The 23,513-nt window shown below is 40.8% G+C and overlaps 1 non-coding gene across 1 annotated transcript; it reads right to left on the bottom strand.

Annotated features, from left to right (window-relative positions):
* Positions 1–6,331: 6,331 nt before the first annotated feature.
* Positions 6,332–6,438, bottom strand: LOC141602807 (small nucleolar RNA R71). Its single transcript, XR_012524715.1, has one exon. It is a non-coding gene; the product is annotated as a small nucleolar RNA R71 (small nucleolar RNA).
* Between the last annotated feature and the right edge of the window lie 17,075 nt (positions 6,439–23,513).

Below are 23,513 nucleotides of genomic sequence, written 5' to 3'. Positions count from 1 at the left end.
AGCAATCAAACCCCGATTTGCGAGAAGGATACCAATCCAAACAAAATGTGTAAGGAGGGTGCCCTAGCCTCGTGCTCGAAAGTGATGAAAGCTCTTTGACGAAACAGAAATGTGTAACGTCAATGGTATGCTTGACTCAATCGGGATTCAAAACGCGGGGATGAGAAAACTCACGCCGACGGGACGAGCCAATTGGTCAAAAAGAGTTAGGTTGTGGGCCCGGACAAGGAACCCGACCGTGACCGTAATATCGATTAATGCATTCCAACCAAAACCTCGTTCGAGTCTCACCATCTAGGGATCACAAAGACGTAAGTGTCCTAGTTTTCCCCAGCGGAGTCGCCAATCTGTGGGCATGGGCCACGTCTCGGTCTGTGGATTTGGGGGCCACCTACCGGTCCGTAGTCATGGGCCACCTACACGCCAAGCCGATCTGTTGGACATGCAGCGGTCTTTTGAAAGCCACGCTCGGCGGCGTAAAAATGCTTTCAACCGGATCGTTTTAGATCGGTCGGTTTCGTCTCGGTAAGGGTCTCGAAACGATTAGAGATGTTCGGAGTCGCCACCAAGCATTTGTGGGATGCCTGGAACCCATTCGAATTCCACTTTATACCTCGGTCAAATCGAAGCAAAAAGCAGCGTTTGACATAGGTACTAAAGATAAGGAAATCGTCCCTCTTTAGCATCCTATCTCTAGAATGACTCTCGTACGCCCTGGATAAGGTCGTCCACTATCCAAAGTTTCTGAGTAAGAGGTGAAGGTACGTATTGGGAAGCCCTTTAATCAGACACCCAATCCCGCCCGCGTTTAGCGGCCTCTACTGATCGATCTTGGTTGGTTGAATGCAAAAGTTGATAAAACGGTTTAAATGCATGAATGCGCATCCAATAATTTAAACCTAACATGTGAGAGCTTTCTAAGTCGGTTTGATTTAATCCAAGTATCAAGTATAAGATGTCGAGTTGGATTAATGATTGATTTGCATGCAAGACGGAAATTAAACATCCATTTACCGTATTAGGTTTAGGGTCCATAACATGATCCATTTGTCTTAGTATGGCATTTTGCAAATATGGTTTTGAATAATCGAATAGTCATCTGATCCATCCTATATCCGGGTTAACCGGAGTCGGGATCATCCTAGACTAATGCTGGAAGAGAACAGGCCCTGTTCCAGACGGCTAAAAGAGGCGCGAGCCAGACGGCGGTGTAAGGGGCCTCCCTCTGGTTTTGAAAATGAGAAAGAAAAGGCGTGCTTGAGGCGCGGATTAGCCAACGGTTGTATGCCATGTTCTGACTGTTTAGAAAACGTTATAAAACGTGTTAAAAATTGGTATTTGAACGCGGTTTGATTTTGAAAGGGTCGTTTAGACCGCACTTGTTGATTTGAAGAACTAGACTCGAATAATCATCATTATTTGATAATATTCGGTGTCGGGTTCGATTTGACAAACTTGACATGAATAGTTTTGAAAAATGATTATGGACTAATTGTTTTAAGTCCATTTTGAATGTAATTAGTCGATACTCGTCATCGTACCCGGGTTAAAATCTGGCATGGTATGTAGAACCAAGGATGATTTCGTGTTGGTGACTAATATGTTTGTTTGAAAATATGAAGAAATGAAATAAAAGGCTTTAAAATACCTTTTAAATGTCATTAACCAAATATTATCACCGAAACACGGATTTAACCATCATGGTATGAAGAACCAACGGTGAAAAATGCTTTATAGTTAAAACATGTGAAATGAAACAAAAAGGTTTCGAAAATACTTTAAATGGTAAAAACCGATTACAAATATGAAAAGTGGATTAAGGGAATTGACGAGAACAAACACGGTTGATCTCTGGTCTGAGTACCCCATTTAGGCGCGAGCCATTTGCCGACCTAAGGGGCTTCTGCCTCAGACCAAAAATTTGGCTCGTTTATTCCATGTTTTGGTTCATGTTATGCATGTTTTAGCATGTTAGAGTCATGAAACAAATGAAAACATAATAAAAGAGGATTTTTACACCCTCATACTTACATGTTTGGTTATGGCGAGTGACCGACGTAAGTGTAACAACTCGTTTGATCGGAAAAAACTCGGTTTAAAACCGTTTTGGTAAGTAAAAGAGTGTTTTGAAAGTTTAGTGATGGTGTAGTGGTCGAAGTGGTCGGTCAAGTGATTTAATGCACGATGACGGTACCAAACAATGTGTAAGGCTCGTGTTTATGATCGGTAGGTCGTAAATACGCGTCGGATTGTGACTTAAGAAGTCGAGTCGAGAATTTTAAGGGAGAAAAGAGGGGGCGGACACTCGCGTAAGTCTCAAATGGGTGGCATTTGAGGGGTATTTATAGGAGAATGAGTGGTTGTGTGATTTTTGAGCGACGTGGCCACCTGGGCTGCTTAAAGAGGCGCGAGCCACGTCGCGAGTCTTCGAGCTGTGTTGTCGCTTTCACACAAAAACAATCATGATTTGTTCTATCCTAGTTTTGTAGTCATATATTTGGTACTTGACCAAACATAAATCCGGGAAAACTTAAGGTAGAAGGTTTGAGATATTTTTGTTTTTGTGTTTGACTCGGTTTGACTCGTTGTTGGAATCGGGATTTGAATTTTCGAGTCGATTTTTGGTCCGGTGTCGGTTTTGACTCTAGTTAGTGTCATTGCGACCCCGTCGCCGTGCATTAAACACTCCAGGTATTTTTCAAATGTTTTGAAATGTTTTGTTTTCGAAATCGTTTTAAGTTTTCCGACGTAAAGTTGTACACAAACTGTCGATCAAACGCTGCGATCCCAAAACATGTTGTAGTCCGATAATCATCGGGTGTTTGTTGGAGTCTCAGCAGATACTAGGTATCTACAGTCCCCTACTGGTAGGGCTGGTCCAGTGGACAGTTGGTGATGATGATTGTTTGGAGGAGATGTGGCTTGTATGTGTTTTGGTGTATCTATATTGTGACGGCAGTTGTTGGTGTACTTTCCTCAGTTACTGACCTTGTGTGGTTTTATCTTCTTGTTTGTTTCTGTTGTGTCTGTCGTGATCCCTTATGGTGAGCAGTCAGTCTTAGCAGGTGGTGTCTTGGATGATAGCTGGGTGCTTGGTGGGATGAGTCTTTCACGAGTCACGACAGAAGTATAGTTCACATAGCTGATAGTAGTTTGAGTTGTACCCTTGGTATACCTTTAGTTTTGTAAGTACTTGTAATAAATCTTAATTGTTCTTTTATCGACATTTGATGATTACTGTTCTCGGGCAACCGAGATGGTAACGCCCGTATATGCTAGGGAAGGTCTTGTTAAGGCTCTTTGGTATACGGGTGTGTTACAGATAGTTCACCAACATTTAAGTAATGTGCAAAACAATTAAGGATTGCATTGTTTTTAAAAAAAGGAAAGGATTAAGTGAATATAAATAGGATTAATGGAATATCACTTAGCATCCCAAAGTACTGCAACGTCTAGTGAACCACCTTAGGCAATGGTGTTGTCCATTTTAGAGAAACATGTTATGGGTACAGAGAGCATATGACATTATAGACAGTAGTGTAGGCACATCGAACGTCTGAGTCAGCGAGAGTTTTAGCCTCATGTCTGGTTGCGTATAGAACTGGAGATAGGTTGTCTCCTGATTGAAATACTCTCGCATCGGGTAGCAACCCAAATATATGGCCCCTGTGAAGGATAATAATGATGTGAAGGATAATAATAGGGAACCAGTCAGCGTTCCCTTTTCTAAATGTTTTAAATTTCTGCTGTAGTGTAAATGCGGACATGCAATCCGCTATTGCACCACCAAACTCAATTAGCGCCACTCCGAGGAACTATATGGTCTGTTTACATAAGACATGGGTTACAACCGTTATAGGGTAGTGATGTGACCATAATTGGCGCATATTTAGCCCCCGAATTACCATTGTTTCCATGCTTTTTAGTGCCTATTTGGGTCATTTCTTATCTTTAGTTCTTTGTTTTGCATATTCTTTGAGATTTTGATCCCTTGGTAGGAAAGGAGTAAGAATCTTGCATTTTCATGGCAAAACGAGGCTAAATTGATCGTATTCAATGACCAAGCATCAAGGAGAGACAATACTAGAAGGCCTTTGTACATATTATAGTAGAAGAGCATTGTTGAGAAAAGGATCCTTGAGTCCCCAAGGAAATCCCCAAGGAATTCATGAAGAAATGGGAAGAAAAGAAGAAGAAAAGATGCTGCCAGACAATCCGAACGGATTGTATACAATCCGCCCGTCCGTCCAGCCCAATCCGAGCGTCCCTCAAAGGAATCCGCTCGGATTCCACCTCGCCAATCCGAGCGTCTTGACCAAGGATCCGCTCGGATTCTCCAGCCCAGATCCGGCCGTCCCGACTCCCATCCGCACGGCTTTCAGTACAGCACGTTTTCATTCTTCAAGCCACGATAAAGAGAAGCCCTTCTCTCGGAGAATACCGGAGTCTCCTTGCTCAACTTAAAAAGTGTAATTACTAGTTTATCCCTTAGTTAACCCTAATGCATCCTCCCTAATTTTCACTATAAATACCCCATTAGTCTAATTAGAGGAGCATGTTCTTCTTATCAATAATTAGTGTAGTTAATATCAATCAAATCTCTCTTCAATATTGTAATCAAATATTAATCAAGTTTTAATTCAAGTTTTAGTTCTTTAATCTCTCTCTTGTTCTTACTTTATTTTGGGTAATTAGAAGATTATTGGGTTTATTGGGAGATTGACAACCTTCCATCAATCATCAAGTTCTTCTATTATTCTTTGCATCATTACTTTGGAATCATTAGTAGGTATAATCTCTTAATCCCTTTTTAATTATTGCTAATTACTTTCATTTATTCATCATGTTTCATTATGTTAGTATGATTGACAACCTTTCTAGCATGATCAATATGATAATGAGTGAGTAGTCTCTTAGCTAGGGTTTAATGGGTGATTAGGGGAAACCAACATGGGGAATGATTCATGCTTAAATTAATGTGCTTTCATATCTTATTTGCTTGCTTGTTTTGATCTTAATACATGCACATGTTATGTTTGATGAAATGCTAAGCCTATGAATCCTTGCATTTACTATCATCTTCTATCCTTTCAACTTGACTTGTAAGACATAACCCAACTCGAGTCTTGTTAGACCATGCATGTGTTAAGTAGGAAAGATTAAGTCGACTTGTAGGTGTTGTACAATCTAATCGATTCGGCTCCGGGACCCAAACTTTCCTAGGATTGTAAGATATAACCCAACTCAATCCATCACAACAATAATTGCTTGTTTATAATTTGAGAACATGTTTGTATGATCATATCCCATGAATCCCCTATGAACCCATGACACCCTAGTGCCTTTAATCAATTGTTTACACCCCTTATTTTATTCATCTTGCTAGTTTATTTTCATTGTTATTTTAGTTTAGTAACCTTCTACATCAACCCAATTTGTGACACCCCTTAGACACTACTAGTTACAATAGAATTCTCATTTCAATACCCGTCCCTTGGGATCCGACCTTTACTTGCCTCTTTACTAATTGTAGAGTTGCTTGTGGAGTATAAATTGTGTTTTGTATCGACCATTGACCAACGACCACATATGCTTAATTGTGAACACCAAATGGACTCGATCAAAAATGGCGCCATTGCCGGGGACGGTGTTTAATTGATTTAAGATTTCTTTTATTGTTTTTAGTTGTGTCTTTTTCACATTGGGGAAGTAAAACTCCTTAAGGTTTGTTCTAATTGTTTTCGAGTTGTTTGATATTTTGCATGTCTAGAAGGTTACAAAGAAATTTGTTACCTTTTGACCGTGAAATCGAAAGAACCTTGACGAATAATAGGAGACTTGTTAGGAAGAATTTGGGAGGTGTTGGTGAAGTTGTTCAACCCACTAGTGAGTTTGTCAATCCTTTCGCAATAGAAGGAGAAGAAAACCCATTAAACAATACCACACAAAATCCACCTACAATGCCTAAATTCTCGTCACACTCTATACCCACCGAGGAGGATCTACCAAATGGTACTCCTACACCGCAACATCTCACCGGTAATTTTATTGCCAAGTCCGCCTTCATCCAACTAGTTGAGAGGAGCCAATTCGGGGGAATGCCTAGTGAGGACCCTCATTCTCATATGGAAACCTTTTGCGATTATTGTGAAGCTATCTCTCAAACGGGCGTGACTCAAGACCAAATAAGATGGGTCTTATTTCCTTTTTCGTTAATCGGCACCGCAAAGCAATGGTTGAAGGGCCTTGATAAGGCCACCCTTGGAATAGATTCTTGGAAGAAGTTGGCTCTAGCTTTCTACAAAAATTCTACCCACCGGAAAAGACTAACATGCTAAGAGCTCAAATTACGGGTTTTAAGCAAAGGGATGAAGAATCTTTGTATGAAGCTTGGGAGCGGTTCAAAGGTATTTGTCGCTCATGTCCTCACCATGGACTTAGCGAATGGTTTTTAGTGCAACAATTTTAGAATGGTTTATATGAAGATTCAAGGAACATTCTCAATATGGGATCAAATGGAATGTTCACCGAAGTTGATGACAATCAAACATGGAACAAGATTGAGGAAATGGCGGTCCATAATTCACAATATAGTAGGCCTCGCGAGGCTACTAGAGGAGGAAAGTATGAAGTGGACACCGTTACTCAATTAGGTGCTCAACTTAGTGCTCACATTGACACAATCAACTTGAAGTTTGAACAAGCTATGGCTAGAGTTGAGGAAAAATCAAAAACATCAAAGTATCATGTCAATGCCATGACGGCATCCTCATCAATCCCAAGTGGGATATGTGAGAATTGTGGAACTTTGGGTCATGACTCAAGTGAGTGTAGGGGAACAACCGAACAAGTTAATGCTTTCCAAGCTTACAAAAGTGGTACCCCTTATTCAAATTTTTACAATGAAAACACCAAGTTCCATCCAAATCTCTCATACAAAAGCCAAAATGTTCAAAACCCTCAAACAACATACACTCCACCACCCATGAGAAATCAAAATCAAAGCCCCTTTTACAATCAAAACCAAGGTTACCAAAATCAAAATCCATACAATCACCAAAATGACCAAGGTTTTGATGTCCAAAAAGCGGTCCTCCAAATGCAAAAGAATCAACAAGAATTTTTCACTCAAATGCAAAAAGATAGCCAAGCAAAAGACACCACCATCAACAACATTCTAGCTCACACCAAGATGTTGGAAACACAATTGACTCAACTAGCATCCTCAAGCTCACAAAGACAAAAGGGGCAATTACCACCTCAAAGTAATCCCCCTAGACATGAAACGGTTAGTGCCATTCACTTGAGAAGTGGTATAAGATATGAAGCACCGAAGGAGCAAGTTGAGAATGAAGTTGTGAAAGCTAGTGAGAATGAAGTTGTTGTGCAAAGTCCCAAAGAAGGGGAATCATCAAAAGAAGAAAGTTCAAAGAAAAATGAAGACAAAACCAAAGAGAAGGAGCCCATTGTGGTTAGACTTCCTTTTCCAAGTCGTCAAGCCAAGCCCAAATTTGATGATCAACTTGGAAAGTTCATGGAAATTGTGAAGAACTTAGAAGTCTCAATTCCTTTCACGGAATTAATCAATCACGTTCCGCCTATGCAAAGTACATGAAAGATATCCTCACAAAGAAGAAGTCGATCCGGAAACTTGAGACTATCGCCTTCACTAAGGTGAGTAGTGCAATACTTCAAGGGAGTTCACCTCCAAAGTTAAAGGATCCGGGAAGCTTCTCAATACCGTGTACCATTGGCGACACAACGATCAACAAAGCCTTATGTGATCTAGGGGCTAGTGTGAGTGTCATGCCGTACTCGGTGAGTAAAAGGTTGGGAATGGGAGAGCTTAAGTGCACCAATATCACTCTTCAAATGGCCGATAGATCGACGAAGACACCACTAGGGATATGGAAGATGTCCCCGTGCGAATTGGGAAGTTTTTCATCCCGGTAGACTTTGTCATTGTTGATATGGAGGAAGATTCCAACATTCCAATCATCTTAGGAAGACCTTTCCTACACACCGCGGGTGCGGTGATTGATGTGAAACATGGAGAGCTCACTCTAGAAGTGGGAGATGAAAGCATAACTTTTAATCTTGACAAGACCATGAGAGCTCCTCGTTTGCATGAGCCATGTTTCATGATTGATCATTATAGCCGGAAAGATGAAAGGAAGAAATCGGAACTCCAATGGAGGAAGAAAATTGAAGATGCTCCATTCAAAGAGTAAGTGAATTGTGACAAGGAGAGCTTGCAAAGCTCATCAAAATCAACCAAGGAAGAAGATGATGGCCTCATTGGCCAAGAGAAGAAATTGGGAGAGTTGTCTCCATCTAAGCAAGAGATTTTCAATGATCAACTCAATGAAGTTTGTGGTCTTTGGGACGACGAATTTGAAGGGATCTTTAATCCCTACATTGGGCATGCCATCGATCATGATCAACAACAAGGGCCACGGTCTATTGAGGACCTCTATCATAACAATGAACAAGCTTTTGATTACTTCTTCAAGGTGTTAAGCAACATCAACAACACCTTGAACATGCCCCCTTGACATCTCATCAAGAATGAGAGTTTGGTGGAGTCCTCCCTAAACCACCACTTGTAAATATTTCTAACTCCCTAACTTACTTTTCAATTTTTGTATTGCATTTTTTTTTTTTTTTTTGCCATTTTTTGGATTTTATTTACTTTGATCAAAATAATTGTCATGAAAAGAGAGAAGTGAGGGAGGGATTAACAATTTCAATTGATGTGTAGTGCTTTACCTTAGTGTGGGGATGGCAATTGCCTAGGCTATTCATGCCTTAGTAGTGCCCCCACAATGAAGAACACAAGACTTGAAAGAAAGAAAGAAAGAATGATAAGGGAATGCGTTTGTGCACGGATGGAACTGAATCCGTGTACACAAGGACCAATCCGAGCGGATTCCTGAGAATCCGCCCGTCTCCAGCAGATCCGAGCGTCCTGCTGAGAAGACGCCCGTCTTGGGCTGAGCTGAAATTGCAAAATTCTTGACTGTCAAAGAATCCGAGCGGATTTCTGGAAAGACGCCCGTCTCACAGAATCCGTCCGTCTTGTGAACAAGACGCCCGTCTTGCAGCTGAGAAAAACAAAGAAAAATCTCTGGACTAGAATCCGTCCGTCCTGCACGAAATCCGCCCGTCCCTCAAAAAGAATCCGAGCGGATTCCCCAGATACCGCCCGTCTCTAGGCGGGATTTTGAAAATTTTGAAGCTGAAGAATCCGCACGGATTGCGCCCAATCCGCACGGATTGTCCCTGCGTTTTGAAAAATGCCGAGTTCTTTAAATACCCATCCCACCTTCATTCATTCATTCATTCATTCATTTATAAACACTACCCATAACAACAAAACCCTCATCCTCTCCATCTCAAAAACAAAAACCCTCAACAAAACTCACCAAAAACAAATCAAACCATCCTTCAAACAACAAATCAATCACTTCATCTTCAACAACAATCAAAACCAAGCACAAAATCTTCAACCTTTGAGTCGATTTTTGTTCTCATAAAGGCAAAGCCTTTCACCTTCAAATCGATTTGGGCATTCTACAAATTGAAGATTTTTGATTCCTTACTTGGTTAGTTCATCAAATGGCAAGAACAAAGGGAGCAACAAAGGCAACAAAGGCACCAAAGGCAAAGGCTCTCTCTTAAAGGCAAAAAGCTCTACAAACAAAGAAAGCTTTGGCAATGGTGGTAGCAACACCAAGCTTGGAAGTGCAACAACAACAACAAAATTCTATGGGAGCATCACCTTCTACTCCGGTAATCGATCAACTCTTACATTATCCGGAGGTAACTTTCATTTCCGATACCCATAGAAATACATTTGTCAAGTTTGCTATGAAACAAATCCAATCCACCAAATTCATATGTCAAGATGCCTTAGAGAAGTTGGGTGTTCTTGAACAAACAAGAGTCTTTTTCAATGCCATGGGTTTGAAGAAATTGTTTGAAATGAAGGAAGTAACATACCCCTCCCTTGTCTTAGAATTCTTAAGTTCTTTAAAAGTGACAAAAGTTGAGAATAGGGAAAATATTGAGTTTCGTCTAGCTAACACTAGTAGACGCATTACCTTTCCGGAATTGGGTGAAATTTTGGGTCTTAGCGATGAACATAAATATTATAAGCAATATGGGAAGTATGACCCCGAGCCTCTTTGGGAGGCAATCTCCGGGAAGAAATTTGAAGATTTTCATGCTTGTCGTTCTCTTTTGGTCCATCATCCGGGCATAAGAGTATGGCACAAAGTTGTGGGAAATACCATAATTGCTAGGAAAGACACCAATCATTTCACGGGACTCGATTTTATTCTCCTTGAATCAACTTTGAATATTGGAAGAATTCACACCAAGCCTTACAATTCTTTGAGGCTATTGGTTGATAGATGGCTCCATGTAGATAGTGGGAAGAAGGGTCAAACCGTTATTGTTAATGGCGGCCTTGTCACGGTCCTAGCCAAGCACTTTGATCCTAATTTCAATAAGGATAGCAATTACAATGCAAAGGAAGGTGGCCATCTTATTGATATGTCCATCATGATTAACAAGTTTAAGTGGGTTGCTCACAATCCCCTTGACACCAAGTTTGGGTGGCTTACTAGTGAGGCTCGATCATTCACTTTACCCGCAAAGATTTGCCGTCTTAGTGTCCACCGGACCAACTATTTACTTCCCCTATCCAAGGAAGCCGAGTACATCATTCAACAACAAAAGGGTGATCATGAAACTCCCTCCTCTTCCATTGTTATACCGCCTTACCCCTTTGTGTATGAAGAGTTCAAACCACAAGGAGTTAAAATTGGGAAAGACTATGTAACTCTTCTTATGCAAGCCATGCACAAGCAAGCTTATGAAGATCGGAAGAATGCTTATTTGGCTCAATATCCTCCCCTCTTACATCTAGCTAGGCAAGGACTCCTTGATCCATCTTGTCCTTTGCCTAGTTGGGCGGATAAAGAAGCCTTATTTCCGGGTGCATCTAGGGACGTGGTGGAAGACAATGAGGTTGTTGGAAATGGTGAAGAATTTGATGAAAATTTTGAGGAAGAAGCAAGTGGAGATGAAGAAGGAGATGGTGAAGATGATGATGAAGAAAGTGATGAAGAAAGTGCCAAGGAAAGTGGCAATGTGACCACTTCTCATGAGGGAAGTGGTGATGATGATAGCATGATGGAAGACTAGCCTTGGAGACTCCTACACTCCCATGGTTTGTCTATATCTCTTTGTATTTTATTTTCATTTTGATCATTGTTGGTTTAGTCCTAGCAACACCAAAGGACTCACACCTCGGTACCATTGAGGTGTTCTTTATTATTCCCATTTTTGAAAATCCAAAATGACAATCTAGTTTCATGCATAGCATACTGTGTGCATGAACTATACCCATGCTTTGACATTAGCAATAGTGTCTCATTTGGTTTGGGGAAGTTAATGCATACACAACGGGAGGTAATCTAAATTATCCTCTCCGTCATAACAAAAACCTTGCATCATGTAGTATAGCTTAGTGTAGAATTGCATTTAGTATAGAAATCATGCATCATTTTGCATAATTTCTATCATTTTGGCCATTGAGGACAATGTCCATATTAGTGTGAGGATGGGAATTCTAACACTTAACTTTTATTCAAAAAACCATAAAAATTGAAAATTTTCAAAACACAAAAAAATTTAAAAATTGAAAAACCAAAAACAAGTTCATTTCCTTTGTATATATTGTCTTGTATATATTGTGTTTGTTTCATCCTTGTTCACTTTGATCGACTACGCCACATCCGAGACATGAGGATATTGAAGACCGCATGGTATGATCTTTCCAATCTCCTTTTTCCTCTTTATGTTAATGACTATGTGGCTTTATTTTGATTGATGCGGTAAAAACAATGTGAATTTAGGATTGCATTTAGTTTATTTGGCATACTAGATGGTAGAATCATATGCATTAGGATGTTTATATGTTAGTTGCATCATGGCATGTAGTTTGCATGTTAGAAAATTTTGCGAAACCGTCTATTTGGGAAGCTTGACAAGTGTATATAGGCCCTAGTAGATGCTTTTTATTCTTAAGACTTTGCTTGTTAGAATGCTTGTAAAACACCCTAGGATGTGTCATGCTAGTATCCTTTGACCCATGGTTTAAGGCCTAGTCAAAAGTACCTTGTGGTGTGATAACTCCTTGGCTACCGTTTATTCCAAGGTGACCCTTGAAACCATGCATACTTCTATCATTCATCCATGTTCTACCACATTTTTGTCATCAAAGGGAATGGGCACAAAAAGAAATCGATTTGAGTTCAATGAAATGAAAAGTGAAAGAAAGTTTGCAAAAATGCATCAAATGAAAAGAGGAGCAAAAATAGAACTCCTATGCTTCAAATACAAGGCACCCTCGTTACTAATTGGGGTGACTTTGAAAATGTTCAAAAGAAATGCAAAAAAGTTGTCAAGTATTGAAATGCCAAAAATCAAAAAGAAATGGCAAAAAGAAAGTGTTCTCAAATGTCAAATGCCAATGAAATTGGGGGAAAAACAAAAATAAAAGCAAACTCCCAAAATGAAACTCAATTACTATCGATCCCTTTATCCATCGTATCCATTTTTGTGCATGGTAGAGAGGGGACGACCCTTCTTCTTGTCTAGGCAAGAGGGGGAATTCCGCGATCCTCCAGTGTTTCTAACACCATAGGGAGTCTACTCTTGACAAAAGCATTTAACGATTGAGGACAAAGGTACCCTAGCTTGACACATTTTGGAGGTGATTTATTGGTATCCTTCTAGGCTTAGTAGTTTGAACAAATTGCATCTATGAAGGATTGTGTACCCTTGAATTGCTTCCCTTGTAGATAATTTCCGCCACTTAGATGAGGAAAGTGGCTATTCTTTTGTAGATGCATCCATTACTTGATTTTGTGTGCTTTAATGTTTGGATGTGTCGCCATTTTGGCAAGACCCACCTTGCCTTGCAAGAAGGCATCCTACCTCATGGTTGTCTTGTTGTGAGTTGAAGGGGCGGAGTGAGACCCGCTAATTGTCTCATATCGGCTATTATTATTAGGTTAGGTTAGTATTGGTCCTAGTCTTTGTCACCTCTTTACTCGGGACGAGCAAAGGTTCGGTTTGGGGATATTTGATGTGACCATAATTGGCGCATATTTAGCCCCCGAATTACCATTGTTTCCATGCTTTTTAGTGCCTATTTGGGTCATTTCTTATCTTTAGTTCTTTGTTTTGCATATTCTTTGAGATTTTGATCCCTTGGTAGGAAAGGAGTAAGAATCTTGCATTTTCATGGCAAAACGAGGCTAAATTGATCGTATTCAATGACCAAGCATCAAGGAGAGACCATACTAGAAGGCCTTTGTACATATTATAGTAGAAGAGCATTGTTGAGAAAAGGATCCTTGAGTCCCCAAGGAAATCCCCAAGGAATTCATGAAGAAAAGGGAAGAAAAGAAGAAGAAAAGATGCTGCCAGACAATCCGAACGGATTGTATACAATCCGCCCGTCCGTCCAGCCCAATCCGAGCGTCCCTCAAAGGAATCCGCTCGGATTCCACCTCGCCAATCCGAGCGTCTTGACCAAGGATCCGCTCGGATTCTCCAGCCCAGATCCGGCCGTCCCGACTCCCATCTGCACGGATTTCAGTACAGCACGTTTTCATTCTTCAAGCCACGATAAAGAGAAGCCCTTCTCTCGGAGAATACCGGAGTCTCCTTGCTCAACTTAAAAAGTGTAATTACTAGTTTAGCCCTTAGTTAACCCTAATGCATCCTCCCTAATTTTCACTATAAATACCCCATTAGTCTAATTAGAGGAGCATGTTCTTCTTATCAATAATTAGTGTAGTTAATATCAATCAAATCTCTCTTCAATATTGTAATCAAATATTAATCAAGTTTTAATTCAAGTTTTAGTTCTTTAATCTCTCTCTTGTTCTTACTTTATTTTGGGTAATTAGAAGATTATTGGGTTTATTGGGAGATTGACAACCTTCCATCAATCATCAAGTTCTTCTATTATTCTTTGCATCATTACTTTGGAATCATTAGTAGGTATAATCTCTTAATCCCTTTTTAATTATTGCTAATTACTTTCATTTATTCATCATGTTTCATTATGTTAGTATGATTGACAACCTTTCTAGCATGATCAATATGATAATGAGTGAGTAGTCTCTTAGCTAGGGTTTAATGGGTGATTAGGGGAAACCAACATGGGGAATGATTCATGCTTAAATTAATGTGCTTTCATATCTTATTTGCTTGCTTGTTTTGATCTTAATACATGCACAGGTTATGTTTGATGAAATGCTAAGCCTATGAATCCTTGCATTTACTATCATCTTCTATCCTTTCAACTTGACTTGTAAGACATAACCCAACTCGAGTCTTGTTAGACCATGCATGTGTTAAGTAGGAAAGATTAAGTCGACTTGTAGGTGTTGTACAATCTAATCGATTCGGCTCCGGGACCCAAACTTTCCTAGGATTGTAAGATATAACCCAACTCAATCCATCACAACAATAATTGCTTGTTTATAATTTGAGAACATGTTTGTATGATCATATCCCATGAATCCCCTATGAACCCATGACACCCTAGTGCCTTTAATCAATTGTTTACACCCCTTATTTTATTCATCTTGCTAGTTTATTTTCATTGTTATTTTAGTTTAGTAACCTTCTACATCAACCCAATTTGTGACACCCCTTAGACACTACTAGTTACAATAGAATTCTCATTTCAATACCCGTCCCTTGGGATCCGACCTTTACTTGCCTCTTTACTAATTGTAGAGTTGCTTGTGGAGTATAAATTGTGTTTTGTATCGACCATTGACCAACGACCACATATGCTTAATTGTGAACACCAAATGGACTCGATCAGGTAGCCTAAACCATTGAGGACATCACGCATTCCTGAAAGATATTTGGATACGTAACAGACTTCTCGAGAGTGCAGTGTGGCCACGGACATGGGCTAGTACACATATGTATGGGTATACAAATCTATACGCCATTGATATAAGCTTTCTCCTTAATAACACAGGTAAACGAACTTCGGAATTCCAGAATTGTAATCAGTGTCTTCAAAAAAAGAGAACAAATTTATATCGCAATACTTGATGATATGGAGATTAATATCTTGGAACAAATTTACCAAGGACGACTTTCTGGTTGTGCAATTCGACATGTATAATGAAAGTTTCAAAACATCATCAAAACACGTTATCTTGGTAAAAATGCTTTAAGTCTTAGTCAATGGGCAAACATTGTAGTTGGTATCTGTTTGACACATTTTTACATTTGTTTTCACTATTTGTCACGTTTTGAGTTCATACGAATCCTGATCAGGAATTTGTTCAAAAAAGGCAACACATTGCAATTTAAAGTTATATGTTCCGGATTTGTGAAGAATAAAGGTATTGCATTCTCGGCATCTGAAAAATACAATTACATAACACATTGAGGATATGTGGGGAAAGAAATAATGATTATATTGCTAGACATTTAAAGGATAAATTTCAAATACACAAGATAAACTCTATAAGGTACAAATTCAAGGCGAATTGGAATACACCAATGTCAAACATAGGAACAAGGTACTGTAGATACCCAGTATCTGCTGAGACTCCAGCAAACACCCGATGATTATCGGACTATAACATGTTTTGGAATCGCGGCGTTTGATCGACAGTTTGTGTACAACTTTACGTCGGAAAACTTAAAACGATTACGAAAATAAAATATTTCAAAACATTTCAAAAATACCTGGAGTGTATAATGCACGACGACGGAGTCGCAACGACACTAACTAGAGTCAAAACCGACACCAGACCAAAAACCGACTCAAAATTCAAATCCCGACTCCAACAACAAGTCAAACCGAGTCAACCACCAAAAACACAACATTTCAAACCTTCTACCTTAAGTTTTCCCGGATTTATGTTTGGTCAAGTACCAAATATATGACTACAAAACCTAGGATAGAACAAATCATGATTGTTTTTGTGTGAAAGCGACAACACACCTCGAAGACCCGCGACGTGGCTCGCGCCTCTTTGATCAGCCCAAGTGGCCACGTCGCTCAAAACTCACACAACCACTCATTTCCCTATAAATACCCCTCAAATGCCCCCATTTGAGAACTTACGCGAGTGTCCGCCCCCTCTTTTCTCCCTTAAAATTCTCGACTCGACTTCTTAAGTCACAATCCGACGCGTATTTATGACCTACCGATCGTAAATACAAGCCTTACACATTGTTTGGTACCGTCACCGTGCATTAAATCATTTGACCGACCACTTCGACCACTACACCGCCACTAATCTTAAAACACTCTTTTTACTTACCAAAACGGTTTAAACCAAGTCTTTTTCCGACCAAACGAATTGTTACACTTACGTCGGTTTCTCGCCATAACCAAACATGTAAGTATGAGGGTGTAAAAATCCTCTTTTTATCATGTTTTCAGTTGTTTCATGACTATAACATGCTAAAACGTGCATAACATGAACCAAAACATGGGATAAACGAGCCAAAACTGATTTTTAGCCTGAGACAGAAGCCCCTTGGTTCGCCGGCTTGCCCGCGTCTAATGGGGTGTCCAGGTCAGAGATTAACCGTGTTTGTTCTTGTCTTTTCCCTTTAATTCATTTCCATATTTGCAACCGGTTTTTACCATTTCAAATATTTTCAAACCCTTTTTATTTTATTTCATTTGTTTTAACCATAAAATATTTTTTCACCCTTGGTTCCTCATACCATGGCGGTTAAATCCGTGTTTCGGTGATAATATTTGGTTAATAATATTTAAAAGGTATTTTAAAGCTTTTTAGTTTATTTTTGGGAGGTATTTTAAAGCCTTTCATCATTTTCTTTACATTTTCGAAACAAGCATATTAGTCACCAACACAAAGTCATCCTTAGTTCTACATACCATGCCGGATTTTAACCCGGGTACGAAGACGAGTATCGACTAATTACATTCAAATGAACTTAAAATAATTAATTCATAATTATTTTCAAAACTATTCACGTCAAGCTTGTGAAGTCGAACCCGACACCGAATATTATCAAAATGATGATGATTATTCGAGTCTAGTTCTTAAAATCAACAAATGCGGTCTAAACGACCCCTTCAAACCAAGCCGGGTTCAAATATCCATTTCTCAACACGTTTTATAACGTTTTCTAAATGGTCAGAATACGGCATATAACCGTAGGCTGACCCGCGCCTCAAGCAGGCCTTTTCTTTCTCATTTTCAAAACCAGGGGGAGGCCCCTTGTACCGCCGGCTGGCTCGCGCCTCATGTAGCCGTCTGGTACAGGACCTGTTCCTTTTCCAGCATTAGTCTAGGACGATCTCGACTCCGGTTAGCCCGGATACGAGCCGGATCAGACGACCATTTGTTTATTTCAAAATCACATTTGCAAAATGCGTTACTAAGACAAATGGATCACGTTATGCACCCTAAACCTAATACGGTAAATGGATGTTTAATTCCCGTCTTGCATGCAAATAAATCATTAATCCAACTCGACTTAGAAAACTCTCACATGTTAGGTTTAAATTATTGGATGCGCATTCATGCATTTAAACCGTTTTATCAACTTTTGCATTCAACCAACCAAGATCGATCAGTAGAGGCCGCTACCGCGGGCGGGATTGGGTGTATGATTAAAGGACTTCCCAATACGTACCATCACCTCTTACTCAGAAACTTTGGATAGTGGACGACCTTATCCAGGGCGTACGATAGTCATTTTAGGCATAGAATGCTAAAAGGGGGACGATTTCCTTAACTTTAGTACCTATGTCAAACGCTGCTTTGTGCTTCGATTTGACCGAGGTATAAAGTGGATTTCGAACGGGTTCCAAGCATCCCACAAATGCTTGGTGGCGACTCCGAACATCTCTAATCATTTCAAGACCCTTACCGAGACGAAACCGACCGATCTAAAACGATCCGGTCGAAAGCATTTTTACGCCGCCGAGCGTGGCTTTCCACAGACCGCTGCATGTCCACAGATTGGCCTGGCGTGCAGGTGGCCCATGACCGCGGACCGGTAGGTTGCCCAAATCCACAGACCGAGACGTGGCCCATGTCCACAGATTGGCGACTCCGCTGGGGATAGCTAGGACACTTACGTCTTTGTGATCCCTAGATGGTGAGACTCGAACGAGGTCTTGGTTAGAATGCATTAATTGATATTACGGTCACGGTCGGGTTCCTTGTCCGAGCCCACAACCTAAACCGTTTGGACCATTTGGCTCGTCTCGTCGGCGTGAGTTTTCTCATCCCCGCGTTTCGAATCCCGATTGAGTCAAGCATACCATTGACGTTACACACTTCTGTTTCGTCAAAGAGCTTTCATCACTTTCGAGAACGAAGCTAGGGCACCCTCCTTACACATTTTGTTTGGATTGGTATCCCTCTCGCAAATCGGGGTTTGATTGCTTGGTGTGTAACCCACCCTCTTAAGCCAAAACCCGTGTCAGCATAAAGTATAATATAATGAACTGTGAGTGCTTATGTGCTACTTGATCATAAGTCCTTCCGTGTCATTTTCAAACTTTCAAAAACACCTTTTTGCGCCGTTATAATGGCCGTTTAAAACCTCGGTCTTCCGACGACCGTTGCACGCCTTTCTAGGCCGTCGTAATGACGATTTTCAAACCCGGTTTTTATAACCATTTCAACACGCCTTTCTAGGCCGTCGTAATGAGGATTTTCAAACCCGGTTTTTATAACCACTTCAACACGCCTTTCTAGGCCGTCGTAATGACGATTTTCAAACCCGGTTTCTACAACCACGTCAACACGCCTTTCTAGGCCGTCGTAATAACGATTTTCAAACCCATTTTTTCACAACCATTTCAAATCACCTTTTTACGCCGTTATAATCGCCGCGTCAAGACACGGATTTTAACCCGTTTCGCGCCGACAATGGCTCTTTCAAAACCCGAGAAAAGCACACACCCTTTTCTCGAGACACTTTCGAGATCCCGAGGACCATGCACCGTCCCCGAGACCTCTTTAAACATTTCAAACTCGATTTTCAAAACATACAATTTTGAATTTCAAAAACCGTCTTGGGGAAAAATACACCGTTTTCCGAGCCGATTCAAACTCGAACCGTCTTTTGCAAATAAAATTAAGACAACCCTTTCAACTGACCGACTTGCGGAGATCTCTATCTTCGGAAGCCGTCGGCAAAGCGACAAATGAATCTTTTTGAAAATTTCTATTTTCGAAAACTTCAGTCCACCATTCCAATTCCGCCTCGTGTCTATCGAGTCAAAGCAAACGTACTTATGGGTCTTTACTTATGAGTCGTCTCACCATGAGACCCGTTCAATGGCGTCGCGCTGTTATGTTGGACTCGTGTCAAAAGTTCGGTCAACACCGTCACGTCATAAATCGAGTCAGCACCGAGGAACCACACACGGTCATCCTCGTCCTGTTGAGTCTGATCTTTGTCTCGTCCTTTGTGTTGTCTGCGTTCAGTCTTCGAACCGTGTCGGATTGAGTTGTAATGTGAGCCGTTTTTCTGCCTCAGAACCATGGCCCCATCTTCAACTTCATCTGTCAACCACAACAACAATGATAACTGTTGGGAAATGTGTCCTCAACAATAGTGCGAACACATGATTTAAATATCATTATTAAATCTCATACCAAGAATACAAAAGGGATGATACATTACATATATATATAGTCAACTGGTCCACACATATCGGTAATGATTGGTTGGCTAGAGTTTGACATTACTGTCGTGCGACGGTGGTGATCAGTTGATCCCTTGAGGTCACACCTAAAGGACTATTCCCTAAATTAAAAAGGTTAATTAATTGTATACCGATACAGATTAATTAATTCCTTAAAATTGAACAAATTATTATAAGAGAGAGAATAATGACATCTTATTATAATGTGATTAAATGAGGTTTCATTTAGTAATTTAAGAAGTTATATTACTAAAATTAATCGGTGTTTGCGAAACACGCGAGATGAGAATGATAAGTTAGTTATAATTACAAGATATTGTAAATTATACTAACTAGTAATTAAATGACCATTTTATGAGAAAGTAATTTTATATTACTAGTCAATTTGTTAAATATGATTTATTTAATTTATAAATGATATTTAATTTGTTAAATATGCATTTTAAATTAAAACAAGACATAAGACATGTCACATGTCACATGACATACAATTGTACACATGACAAAAATAAAATGGACTCAATATTACAAGGAAAACCGTTTTTATATGTAGTGAGTGGGTTTTGATGGTTTTTGTTATTTAAATAATAAAATAAACATCATGATGACACCTACTACTAGCTAGCTTTTCTTGTGAAGATAAAAAGCATATTGGGAAGAAAAATTTGACTACCCTAAGCTCCTCCCAACCGGTTTTCAACATAGAGAAAATTAGAGAAAATTTTCTCCAATTAATTCATTCTTACTTTTTATGAAAAACCTCCCTTCTCTCTCTTGTTCTTCACAAAATTCATTTTTGTGAATCTAATTTGTTTAAATCAAACACTAATAATACTAAAAGTAGTATATGAGTATTAGTAATAGATTTTAAGGTAAACCACAATATAAACATCTAGTACATGTTAGTTTCTGGGATTAAGGGATAGTTTTGGGTGCAACTAATTGGAGGGCTTCTATTTTGAGGTCATGTATGTTCATCCATTAATGGAAAGCTCAAGAACTAACAAGAAGGAGATCTTATTGGTGCCCAATATGACCGAAATTATTATGGTGAGAAAATGTTTTCTTATCTTCTTTTATTAAAGTTTGCATGCATAAAATCCATCTTTAATTTTATGACAAATTAATTTAAGACATATATGAATATGTTAAGTATATAGATCTACTTTTTCTTTCAATAACAACAGAGATGTCACGACTGATTAGCTAGCCAGCCTGCTCACCGCTCTTAAGGTCACCATGGATCGCGTCGAGACCCGTATCGACGCCCTGGAGAATAAGGAAACTGGAGAACATAATACTCCACCTCTGACTGAAACTGAGAATAGGCTAAAGCTCTTGGAAGAACAGCTCCTAGCCCGGGGTAACAATATCCATTTTGAGAACAACCGAAGGTTCGAACCTGTTGGGGATCAGTTACCTGACAACTTTACCCTGACTGATGTACCTAAGTTCAAAGGAGTCGAGGACCCGCTCAATCATATCCGTGCCTTCAAAGACTACATGGCCATTAAAGGGGTCAAACAGGAACTTTTCACCCGGATCATTCCGTCCTCCTTGGAACCGATCCCTCGCCAGTGGTACTACTCCCTTGATCCAAAACACCTTACTACCTGGAATGAGGTCACGGTTGAATTCGCCAAACAATACGCTGACAATGTTGAAATCTAAGCCAATACCCGTACTCTTGAGGTTCTAACCCAGAACGATAAGGAAGGGTTCACCGAGTTCTTAACCCGTTGGAGGAGGGTGAGTACTCAATTGGTCAGTAAACCGAGTGAATCAACTTTGGTGGAAAAGTTCGTCAACAATCTCCGCCCAGTGTATGCCAACTTACTGAGGTATCAAAATATTAAGACCTTCCAGGATCTGCAAATTCTGGGGACACGCATTGAAGATGACCTCCGGAAGGGTGTCTTGGCCAAGACTACTGGCAGAGGCTACCAAGGGTCCACCTCAACCGGATTCCGCCCTTACAGCCAAACGAACAAGATTGATGGGGTCAACCTCGTTGAACCATCTGCTAAGAGAGCTGAGCGCCCCCAGAGAGTGTTCACTAAGATAGGGTCAACATACGCAAGTGCTCTAAAGAGGCTTATGGACCAGGGAAAGTTACGACCAATCGGACCCACCCCGGATCTGACCGATGCTAAGAAATCTTGCTTCTGGAACCCCAATGCCTACTGTCAGTACCATCAAGGGAAAGGGCATGATACAAAAACCTGCTTTAAACTCAAACACATCATCCAAGACATGATTGAGAAAGGGGATTTGCCTTTACCCCCACCGACTAAGCCAAACAATAAAACAAACCCTCTCGGGATCCACGCCATCTCCGACGATGAGCCAACTCTGGACTGCTCTCACCTCATCCTGCCAGTTGAGTACGAGGTGAATGCCTTGGAGAAAGATCCCTCGGACGGGGTGTTTGTGTTCAGTGCTGCCACTATGCTCACTATGTTCCAACAGATTGAGGAAGCCATAGCCAGTCTCTCCGAGAGGATCACCCGACTTGACGATGCCTGCCATCGACTTATCTTCAATCCTCCGCCGCCACGCCCAAGGGAGAGTCCCCTGAGCACCCAAAACTACCCACACCAGGACGAATTGCTCCCGCGACCCTTCTGGCATGCACCTCACAATAATTAACCTCACAATAATCAACCCCACAAAAACTACCCCCACAAAAATTACCCTCATAAAAATTTCCCTCACAAAAATTGCCTACCAAGGAATACCCCTCCAAGGTGCCTTCGAGATCCTGAAATCAATGGCATCTGGAAGGATGATGTTGAAGATGTCTACCTTGGTCCAGAGAAAGAGAAACGGGCGAAAGCGATCAGCCACCTTACCCGGTCCGGACGCCCCTATCAGAACCCGAACAATCCAACGGTCGTTCCAACAACGAATGACCAAGTTGCCCCGGAAGTAGACACTCAACCAAGAGCTCCTGAGAATTCAATCCTCAAACAGCTTCAGAAGGCGAAAGTCAAAATCTCATTCTGGCAACTGATCGCAACATCCTTTGAACATCGATAGGCTTTGCTACAGGCCTTGGGATAATTAACCGTGCCCTCAACCTTTTCCCCTGAAGAAATAGTGGCGCACATGACAAGGGACGCCCCTGACTTGAACAACCCAGTCGTCTTTTCCGACGAGGATATCCCTCTCTTCGGAGCCAATCATAACCTTGCCCTGTACATTACCGTACAATGTCTCAAGAAGAATATGCCCATGGTCCTTGTATATGACGGATCCGCGGTGAATGCCATTCCCCTCAAGACTGCTCACAAGCTCGGTATTAAGGAAGCTGATTTGGTCCCAACGAACCAAGGAGTACGCGCCTACGACGGCACTCGTCGGAAGGTCCCGAGGTTCGTCACTCTGACTATCGCAATCGGACCACTGGAAAGACAAACCAGTTTTCAGGTGGTCGACATCGACGCCTCTTTCAATATGCTCTTGGGATGTCCCTGGATCCACGCCATTAAGGCGGTTACCTCGACTCTCCACCAGAAAATCAGGGTCCCCTTCAACGGGAAAATGATCACAATTCCTGCTTCCCCGATCAAAGTTGTCATGAGAAAGGGCATAGCCTCCCAGGCCATTGAGGAAGTTGATAATGAAATGTGGGGATTCCAAGCTGTGAATGCCATAACTGATGAATCAACACCCTTTGATTGTGACCCGTTTGCCAACCTCACAGTCAACCGCATCATGATGCGCCAGGGTTACTTCCCGGGTTTGCCCC

This window comes from Silene latifolia, chromosome 9 (assembly GCF_048544455.1).
Source record: "Silene latifolia isolate original U9 population chromosome 9, ASM4854445v1, whole genome shotgun sequence".
Lineage (NCBI taxonomy): Eukaryota > Viridiplantae > Streptophyta > Magnoliopsida > Caryophyllales > Caryophyllaceae > Silene > Silene latifolia.
This window is presented reverse-complemented; position numbering and strand designations above follow the sequence as displayed.